The sequence below is a fragment of the Ochotona curzoniae genome, unplaced genomic scaffold (assembly GCF_017591425.1).
Source record: "Ochotona curzoniae isolate NIBS_2020 unplaced genomic scaffold, NIBS_Ocur_1.0 contig_3190, whole genome shotgun sequence".
In the NCBI taxonomy this organism is placed as follows: domain Eukaryota; kingdom Metazoa; phylum Chordata; class Mammalia; order Lagomorpha; family Ochotonidae; genus Ochotona; species Ochotona curzoniae.
The window spans coordinates 3273464-3284475 of record NW_024465751.1 but is presented as its reverse complement, the minus strand read 5'-3'; the positions used below and the strand labels follow the sequence as shown (position 1 = coordinate 3284475).

The 11012-nt window shown below is 41.5% G+C and overlaps 1 pseudogene; it reads left to right on the top strand.

Moving 5' to 3' along the window:
- The first annotated feature begins 3098 nt into the window (after window positions 1-3098).
- Window positions 3099-3685, top strand: LOC121155932 (annotated as a pseudogene).
- Window positions 3686-11012: the final 7327 nt, after the last annotated feature.

The window sequence follows — 11012 nt, the reverse complement described above, 5'->3', positions numbered from 1 at the left end:
CCATTGCCTTATGCAGATACAGCTCCATCCTTATCATGTCTGATAATGTCTTCCCGACACTTAAGAAACTAGAGAAAGTAATAGAAGAAGAGAGAAACTCTGTTGTTCACTGCAATATTCAGTGGGTCTAACATCCAAAGCCTCTGGCATGTGACAAACCTTCTGTCTTAGAAGAGTTACGTGTTCTTCCTGGAACACTCTCCCATCAGTCTCTGCGTGTTGAGAGTTCACCTACTGTTCACGTGCTGCTTGAAATGCTGCACTGTCTTCTCAGAGCTTCATCAAAGATCGGACCCTCCTTGTGCATGGCAGATGTCTTCCGTTGCAATTCTTTGTAGACCCTATTAAATGTCTCAGTTGACCCCAAAGTTTATTAGTGTAAGCTGTTTTTATCTTTCCTCTACCTATTATGAGCAGCACTGAAATAAGACAGACCTGTGTGTGAACTGTATTTTCTTATCTCCATTTTTTCCTTGAGACATACATCTAACCTTTCTAAATCTCAAAGTTACTATCTGTAAAATGGGGTTATTAATGGTTTTCAATTGGTATAGTTGTTATATGGGTAAAATGTTGGTTATAAGAAGGACAGTGGAGAGAGTAACATGACTACACTGGTTTAAATGCGTTGAAATATTGAAAAAATATTGATATTGTATACATGGTAAGCATACAGCAGTACACAGTATGTCAGTGCCTCAAACGACACATATATCTGCTAAAATTCCTTGAGCATTTGAGAATCTTTGCTGTCATTCACACGGACACCCAGATGGAGTTCCTGCCTCCTGGTTTAGCTTTGCCTAATCCTGTCGCAGTTATTTTAGAAGTGAATATTTCTCACTCTTTCTTTTTAAGTGAATAGATAAACATTAACAAAATTATGCAGTGATGCACCAATCATTCAAAATTAAGTTTTGTTTTCCAGCTTGGTGTACAAGCTGACTATATCTTGTTAATATCTCTGGAATTTCCATCTTATCATTTTTCCACATTTTGCCACTCTTCAAATATTCATTTTCTGAGTTGCAGGTTTTTTTCTCCCAGAATACTTTTGTTCTACCCATTATCCCCTCGCCCCCATGATTTTGCTCAAAGATTATGATTTATTTCCTCTGGCAAAGCTTTTCTGATCCAATTTTCTCTAAGAATTACCAAAAACACAAGCAGCAAAAGTCTTCCACTTCTGCTTATGTAACTTGTGTATGTATGGATTACTCAACTTTTCTCCAGAATTCTAATTAATGCAAGTTACTTTTTGAATGCAAAACATTAGAATAACCTCTTTATTTCCACACCCTTGGCATTTTAGCACAGTGCTTGACTCTTAATATTATCTTCATATTAAACAAGCGCAGAAAAGGAAGTAGTAGATATTAGTGTTCTTTGATAAGTGTCACATGTTATGTTAGTCCTTAGAAAGCCTTCAGTCTCACCGTTTTCACCTCCACGAGTTAATGCATTTCCTATCTTAAAGGCGATGGCTTTGCCCAGTATGACTTCAGATATTGGATTGCATGACACATGGAAAGACGGGCAATGTGACTGTGTAAATGACTTCTGCAATGAGAATAATGTGACTAGGTGGTTTTAATATCTAAAAAATTAAGATTTAGGGACAAATCTACATTTGCCTAGAGTGACATTGTCATACTGGTTAGAGTTCTTATGAACAAAACATAAAAATAACCATAAGAACACGAGCAAAATAAAGGTGCTGTCGGGCATGTGACGAAATTGGTACACTTACACACTGTAAGTAATCAAGAAGTTTACCAGGAAGTATTTGCCCAGTGAGGCGGCACGGTTGTCCAAATTCATTCACAGATGTGTGCTTTCCACCTTACTCCTTCTCAAAGTGTTTATTCCAGTTTTTGTGTCCCTGCTCCAACACCATGTATTCGAAGAAAAGAGGAGAACCAATTTGTTTCTGTGCTCGTTCGTTACGCTATCAAGAGGCAGTCAAACTGGATGTAATATACTTTTAAGGGCTTAACAGAATTTTCCTCCAAAATTCACATGGGTATTTAACCCCGATGGTCTAATAACAGAGTCTTCGTCCAATTGTGAGAAGTGATCCTGGGATGAGGCCTTCAGGTTCACTGGGGACTTGCCCTTCGAATGCACAAAGGGTTGGATGTGTGTAGGAAAGAATTGGTATAAGCGAAGTGTGCTTCCTCTGCCTCTGTCTTCTTACTGTCCCCCATGTGAGTGTTCCTCCATATGGGGCCACCAATCTTGAAATGTAACCTTCAAACCTTTTCTTATTTAAAAATATTTATTTTTATTGCAAAGTCAGATTTCCAGAGAGAAGGAAAGACAGAGACAGAACGATTGTCCATCTGCAATGTTTGAAGCCAAGCCAATCTGAGCATAGAGGGAAAATTTCTCAAAACATTCAAGGCAATATATAATAACCCCACAGTTAGATCACACTGAATGAGAAAATAAAAAAAGCATTCCTACTAAGATGGGAACCAGGCAATGATGCCCACTTTTAGTATCAATATAGATCTGGAAGTTTTACCAGAGCAATTAGATAAGAAAAAAAATCAAAGGAATAAAAACTGGAAAGGAGAAAATCAGGTTAACACCATTTCAGATATCACGATCCTGTATTTGGGGAACTAAAACAGTCGACTACGAGATGCTGGAACTCAAGAGAGTTTGGTAAAGTTGCAGGTTATAAAGCCAAGACACACACACACACACACACACACACACACACAATCAATCGCTTTTGTATACACAAACAATTGCATGACTGAACAGGAACTTGTGAGATTATTTCCATTCACAATAACAATACATGCATATATACATACATATATACATACATACATACATACATACATATCTTGGATGTGTAAGTCCTCTGCAATGAAAATAGAAGACATAAATAAAATAGAAATAGAAGCAGAAATAGAAGACATATTTCCATGCTGGAGTGAGGAGGTGGTTCTCGCTAGTGTTGTGTGTGTGAGTGTGAGTGAGTGAGCGCGTGAGTCAGTGAGTGCACGTGGCTGGGAGCACTCGGCTTATTGCTGACCCCTCCACCCTTCCCCCTGCTGCAGTGGCCTCTCCCTGAGCAGTAGGAAATGAGCAATAATAATGACATGGAGGTGGAGAGCTACGAAGAGCAGCCTAGGGTTCAATTGGAGGCTGACAAAAGAGCTCATCATACTGTGCAGAACGGAAACATAGGAATCACATCAAGGACAGCGTCCACATCAAGGACAGCGTCCACATCAAGGACAGCTGGACTCGGTCCCGTCCCTCCAGGGAGAGGAGGCATCCGGGGCCCAAATCCGAGACAAAGCCACAGACTATATCCAGTCTATGCGGAGGAAAAAACCACACACACCAGCAGGACACCGACGACCTCAAGCGGCAGAATGCTCTTCTGGAGCAGCAAGTCCTTGCACTGGAGCAGGCGGGGTGCCCAACTGCAGACCAACTACCCTTGCTCAGACAGCAGCCTTACACCCTCGCCAAGGGCAGCACCATCTCTGCCTTCCATGGGGGCTCGGACTCCAGTTCTGAATCGGAGCCCAAAGAGCCCCAAAGCAGGAGAAGCTCCGAGTGGAGGCCAGCTAAGCTGCGTGGGCAGGCCAGCAATAAAAAACTGTCGCTCTGTTGTCTCAGCCTGCTTCCATTCATCATTGAAACCTCCACAGCCATTTAAGAGACTCTATTTATTTCTCTCTCTCTCTCTCTCTCTCTCTCTCTCTTTCTCTCTCTCTCTAACTTTTACGTAGAAGCTCTTGGACAACAGCTCTCATTCTCCTTCCTCATTTCCATTTATGTTTAAAGAATTCATTCCCGTCAGGGATTCCCTGTCCCCACCAGCAGTTTTTCAACCAAAACCTACCAACTTGGCAGCTTTTTCTGTGGAGGACAGACAGCCGGCCGGTACTCGCGCACATGGCGTCCTGCCCACCCGGGCACCTGCGGCCCTGCAGGCTCCCTGGATTCCGGGGTTTCCTCACCTGTGTGCCATAGACCTTGTGAATCTGTGAACTGCTCTGCATCGGGAAGATGACCAATGTGGAATAATCAGAATCACTCCCTTCCTGTGTAAGGATTTTTTTCTTCTAAAAAGTTATTTATCGCTCATATCAAAAGACCAAGACCCTTGAAGGAGGTTGTGGCATACTCAAATGGGGACGGATTTGCAGAGTCTGGGGCCATATCTCCTGCCTCTCTCAGGCAGCTGTTCATGCCTGCAGGGCCAGCCCTGGGGATGGCTGCGCAGCAGCACTGGAGTGGCTGCCACCAGTGAGTGGTGGGGAGGTGGTGGTTATTTGGGGGCGGGACAGGGAGGGAAGATGGGGTGTGGTAGAGGTTTTGTATTGCGGGCCAGTGATGAAGTTTTGATATTTATTTCCTGCTACTGAAATTTGAATCTGAGTGAATTGTCCCTACTTCTGATGTCGGTAATGCAAAGCCACAGGTTGATAACGATCAAATCTTCCTTTCTTTCTGAGTGTATTTCTAAGACATAGAGCCCGTAGATTTTTGTATGTAAATACCAAGAGCGATTTACCTGGTATTAAACCTGCACTTGAGTGCAGCCTCCCGGCCCTCCTTGCCCTTGCCGACTCTGCTTCCTGCTGTCTGGACCAGGTCTGCACTGTGTGACCCAGCCCTGGCTCTGGCTGCGCTCCTCAGGTCCAAGGGAAGGGCTTTGTGTGGTTAGGTCTCATTCCTTTGTTTCTTTCCTACTGTGTCCCCAGCATTTGCTGATTTCTAGTGTGTACTCGGTAGTCTCAGTCCATGTTGACTCCAGTCCATGGAAATAAGAAGTGAGTTGTACATACTGCCCAAGAGTTGCCTTGCAAGTTAAGGCTTCCCTCTTTATTATAAGACTATAAATAAAAACTTATTTTAGCCTTCAAAAAATTTCCAAGCTTAGAAAAAAATATCATCAAAATGTCCATGTTACTAAAGATAATTTATAGATTCACTGTGATCCCAATTAAAACAACACTCCTGAATAAAAGGAGGAGTCCCAATAAAACTGTTAAATATAGCTTGACAATAGAATACTAGACTTTCTACCACTGTCTATACCTACAATCCATAATATACTTGTATGGCAGAATGTCATATTTTTGATTATTGCTGAAGGATTATACTATTGTAATAATTTGGGGAGAATAGGGAAAAAGGAATGGGCTGTGTGTGTGTGTGTGTGTGTGTGTGTGTGTGTCTATAGGGGATCACTATGCTTATAAATATATATCATGAAAAACAATACTCCCCAAAAATCATTTTCTTCTCAGGTCTGGAAAACATAATGCTGAAATTCAATTGGATACACAGGATCCCCTGAATAGGTAAAGCAATCTTAAAACAGCAAAAACAAAAGCAGGAATGCCACAATGATAAGCTTCAAGATATACTTCAGGGCAGTTATAGTCAGAACATCCTGGTACTGACACAACAATAGACATGTGGATCAATAGAATAGAATAGAAACCCCAGAAATTAATCCACAGACACATAACCCACTAATCTCTGATAAATGTGCTACAATCGAGCCCTAGAAAAGGACTGATCTTCAAAAAATTGCCCTTGGAAAATCTGGATTTATGTGTATGTCAGCATGAAACAAGACTCCCACATCATGACTATATATGTGTGTGTGTGTGTGTGTGTGTGTACATATATGTGTGTGTGTGTATATATACACGCACATTTGAGAGAAACCAGCATAGATACTCACTTGCTTTCCAGTTTGTCTGGAGGCCAAATTTGAGTTTCCTCTTAATGTGACACTGATCAGGAATGCAAAGCCCACAGCCCAATTCTGCTTTATTGGAGTTGCTTCTGTATTCTAGTATTCAGACGTTAAGCACGCATTAACTTGCCTCTGGCAGAAGAGTTACAGCAGGGGTTGCTGGTGTTTAAAGACAAAGAAAACATCCATCTTTGCGATAGGCTTGCTGTTTTTCGTTGTGAAACCAATACCCAGACAACTCTAGCCTGTGTAGTGATTGAAAAAAGTGAAAGTTTGTGGGGACGGAGAAGGTGGCTTCACAACCAAGTCAGTGGGATAGGCTGACTGCAGGAATTGTCAGAGAAATGCCTGCATGGTGCCTAGTTTGTTTGCATATTCAACCCATTAAGAGTATCTACCAGTTGGTTTTTTTAATGGAAAGGGAGACATAATGCAGAAAAGGATGAAAAGGTTAAAAGTGAATTTAGCTTGATGTTAGAATACCTTAAGCAAAAAGAAAGTTTTAATTCATTATCTACTTATATTGGCGGAGGAAATTAGGGTTAAGTCTCCCATGCAAAGCGATTTCACAGCAGGGCAATGGGGAAAAGCTAGTCACGCTGGTTCGTTAGATTCGTGGCATAGCACATATTAATAAGCTCGTCTCTGCAAACTTCAAATGGTAGCAAGTTTTTCCTCTATGCAAACAGTGCAAGAATCCTTGAGTATTACAGTAAAATAGAGATGTAAGTCGATCTGCTACCTATAGTAACCAATGAGATACCTCTTTAAAATAACTCAACCAGAGAGCAGAGTTTGGCTTAGGGATTACCGTGCTCATATTCCAACTCTGGGCGTCTGAGTTTAATTCCTGGCCTGAACTGCTGACTCCAGATCCCCACAAAAGCAGACCCTTGGAGGTCACAGGGATGACTCGGAAAACTGCATCCTGACATGCGCATAGGAGACACGGCTCGTGTCCCTGCATTCCTGACATGCGTGTGGGAGACACGGCTTGTGTCACTGCTCTTGGCTTGTTCTCTGTCCCTGTCCCAATTGTTTTTGAGAGTAAATCAGCAGATAGAAATTATGTCTGTCTTCCTTTTGATTAAATGCACAAAAAATGAAACAACTTCAATTTTAAATTGTGTGTTCCGTGAAACCAGGCTCTTATTAATCCTTTTTTGAGATGCAAAACTTTTGTTGATTATGTGCTTATTTAAAAATAGCTAGAAATGTACACATTTTCTCACCCAGGAGCCTTTTCTTTTAGCATTGGTAGAGAGGAAGGCAAGATCATTCATCTTGTAAATGAGTATTTCCTTCTTAACTGCTGTTGCTGTGTAAGTGAACTCAACCAACAGCTAACCCCTCAGCTCAACCCCAGTTAGGTGCTGGCACTGAGTTTAGATCCTGTGGTACCGTAATCTAAAGGGAATATATTTTTCACAGTGACATGTTTCTTCAAATTTTATTGGCTAAATCATGCACGTGTTAAAACCTTCCTTTTAGATCAATTGAACTTGCCGAACTCATTCAAAAACACTCAGTACTGAAGTGAGCTCTATGGCTGACACCTAAAACTCCGCTATGTGTGAAGTTATGTCTGTGCTTTTGTTAACACAATGTGTGGAAACGTATGTCTGAACTCCTGGAAGTTATGTATAACAGTGTTAATGATATTTATCTTTGAAAGTCAAAATCACATGTAGCTTATTGCTATGTCTCATTTTTCTTTTTAAGATTGTTCGTGGTGGGAGGATTATCATAATTCCCGTTTTACAAGCAGACAGAATAGACAGTGATTGATTGTAGGGTTTGGTGCGTTGTGATTTGGATTCCAGCGGGAAAAGCCGGGTGTAGAGTGCAAAGAGAAAATCTGCTCGAAATGCAGCAAACAGCCTGCTTCGGATAGATCACTGTTCACATCTGCCTGCTCCCATAAACATTTATTTATATTTATGTGTTAGAGAGGGAAAGGAAAGAGAGAAAGGGAGAGCTTTCATTTACAGGCTTATTTCCCAGATCCCCACAGGAGCAGGACCTGTGTAGGTGGCTGGGAGTCAGTTACCTGAGATAACATGGCTGCCTCTGAAAGAGTGCAGTGTCAGGGAACTGGAATCAGAACTGGAGGTGGAGACTTGAATCCAGGCTGGGAGAAGTGGCCATTCCAACAGGTGTCTTAACCATTGTGCCAAATGTCCACCCCCAGGGATGATTCCCAAAGCAGTCTAAGAGCCTCTGCTTCAATAACCTGTTTCCAGCAATTTACAAATTTCTCTTGTGATCTTCTGTTAGGACTCAAGCACCTCTGTCAAGGAAGAAGGTCGGCCATCACTTTTCTTTCTTTCTTTCTTCCTTTCTTTCTTCCTTTCTTTCTTTCTTTCTTCCTTCCTTTCTTTCTTTCTTTCTTTCTTTCTTTCTTTCTTTCTTTCTTTCTTTCTTTCTTTCTTTCTTTCTTTCTTTCCCTTTCCTTCTCTTCTCTTCTCTTCTCTTCTCTTCTCTTCTCTTCTCTTCTCTTCTCTTCTCTTCTCTTCTCTTTTTCTTCCTTTCGTTTTCCCCAATACTTAGGTTGAGGAAATGAGAGGAGTCACACTTGGCGTACTAAGAAGCAAGGACTAGGGCCCCACAAATGCTGTGACTCATCATGTTTCTACTGTTGCAATGTGTTTTATCTCCTCTAGTTCCCCCAGTGGAATTAGACAGCCCCTATTTTAATATTACAGCACATAGTTCTAACCTTAATAAAGCATTTTCTTACATACATCTACTTGAAGGAAGATAGCAGTTCAGTTCCATACTGTTTAGTTCAGTTTCTGGTATGCAGCGTTTTTCAACATATATTAATGGAATGAATGCATGCTTTGTGTCCCAGAGACCTATAAAAGCAATGCTGTTGTGAACAGAGAGAAAGAAAGAGCTAGGTTCTTTCAATAGGATCATGGTGACCCAGGAGGAGATCATGGCAATGTTTGGGCTGGGATCACTCACATCACATCTAAATTATTGAACTGTTGATCACTATTTTGTTGTGTTGGAGTATGCTTGTGTGAGATCATAAGAGCTTATTTGTTAAAATTTTGGAGAATTTTTGAGCCATTTACCTGACATTACTAACTTGAAATGAACTATTCTGAGAAATTTTATTAATTAATTTATTTATTTTTAAATTGTTGATGACTTTTACATAATTGATTAGGGCTCAAAGTGTCAAGGGCTTGAGGAAAGTGGGAAAGAACGTTGTTTTCACATTCTCTTTTTTCCTTCTTGTATCTTTGGAAAGCAGGGAGAAAAGGGGAGAAGCCGAACCAAGCCTCCCAACCATCCCAGGGTCCCCCACATGGGGCAGGCTCTAAGGCACAGGTCGAGGGGTTTTAATAGTCCAAGCACAGTGAAATCTCTCCAGAATCCACTGGCTGACATAGTCCACCTTACTTAGAGTCTCCATTTGTCCAGATAATCACTGCCAACACTTGGCTAAGGTAGTTAATCAATTTGTTCTGTCCTCTGTCCTCAGTTATGGTACCATGTATCTTCTGCAGGTTATAACGTACTGTCATATCTTCCATGTGCAACTGGCTATGCTGCCCACTGTTTTATCTAAGGCACTGAGGATGTCCAGCTCTGACACAGGAACATTTATAACATAAAACTGGTAAGTTCTACGAATCATGTTTGGGTTTCTATTTTGTTTTGTTTTGCTTTGTTCTTTAGTTCTTGGGCTGAAGAATTCAGCATTTTGTTTCTCTGTTAATATCATAGGCCTGGTTCCTTCCCCTTGTAGAAAACTGACACATGAGGAGCATTGGGGTGGCAGTCTTGGGGGCAAGTGACATTTTTTGGCTTACTTGGTGACTTAAATAAAGCAACGAGAAGATTTTAATCCTGTCTTTCAGCACAGCCATTGTAGGAGAGCTTAGGCTTCCTGGAGGAGACCAAGCCTATCCTGCCTGAGTGTCTCCCTGGCCAGTAACACACCTAACCCAGCTGCTTGCTTCTGACCCTTTTGTCTGACTCTTTACCAAGGAGGGAGTAGCTCCATCAGAGTTGACTGTTCTAAGAACAATGAAGAAGGTGACAGTGACAGTGCAGATGGCAGTCCTAACTGCTGGACCCTGTGCTGAGCTTTTTCTTGAACACTGGAGCTTGATGCTCTCGGCAACCTGGAAATAACCACAAGAGTGAATATTTGTTCAGCAAGCATTTTATGTACTGATCCATATGCTAGGCTCTAAGAGAAAGGGTCCAGATGGCTCCTGAACTGTCAATCACATAACAGAATAATCCATTTAAACTACCCTTTAGCAATACTAACAATAAGAAAACCATACAATAAATGGTGACTCATTTGTTACCATGACCTGGCATCTTACTTGTACTGTGTCATAAAATTATTTTCTATGGTGGACTGTCAGTACTATCCCCATTTTAGAGTAGAGAATATAGACAGAAAAAATCCAGGACTGAGTGTTTGCCCCCACACAATGTTACTGATGCTTGATAAATAAATTTTGAAAACTGCAGTAAGATGAGTTAATGTACATGTTCAAAGCTGCATAGTTAGCAGTGGTGGAGCAGAGATTTTATTCAAGACTGTCCAACATCAGTGCAGGGAATTTCTTCATAGCAAAAATTACAGAGCTGACTAGGGCAGTGGGAACATTTTTCATATCAATGACCTTGTGATGGGAGAAATGACATTGCCCTTAATTTCCTTCCACGAAGAGTAATTCAAGGCACACACTCAGAGTCACTGCACTAGTGCCGTGAAGTCTGAGTCCCCAGTGTCTGGCTGCTTGCCTCTGCTCAACCCCATGTTCTCTCCATCGTTTCCTCCTTTCAGAAGGATGTCTGCCACAGGTTCTGGATTGCCAATCTAGCTGATATCATTTCTTGCAGTTAAGATGCCTGAGGATTTAGAGTCCTGCATCAGGAGCTGTGGTTTCTAGTCATTTGCTGCTTGGTCTTAGGTCTCCTCTTTCCCTCCCTCGGTTCCCATTTCCTCCTGGTAAATTGGTGTACACTAGGGAACAGACTTGCTGATCTTTCAGGTTCCTCTCAGAGGCACCATCATTCTAAATTTAGCTGAAGAAATAGAGTTTGCAGAAAAGGAGTGGTACTCTATAGCTCTTAATGGGAAAGAGTCTTATGGCAGGCAATTGGGGAGAATTAAGAAATAAGATTAGCATTAGCCAATAGGCTGTGCATGAAATAGTACAAGACAGTACTCCTCGGGGACAGAGTAATTAAATCAGAAGAAGATTAAGGTTATTGTAAAGGAGATGTAACT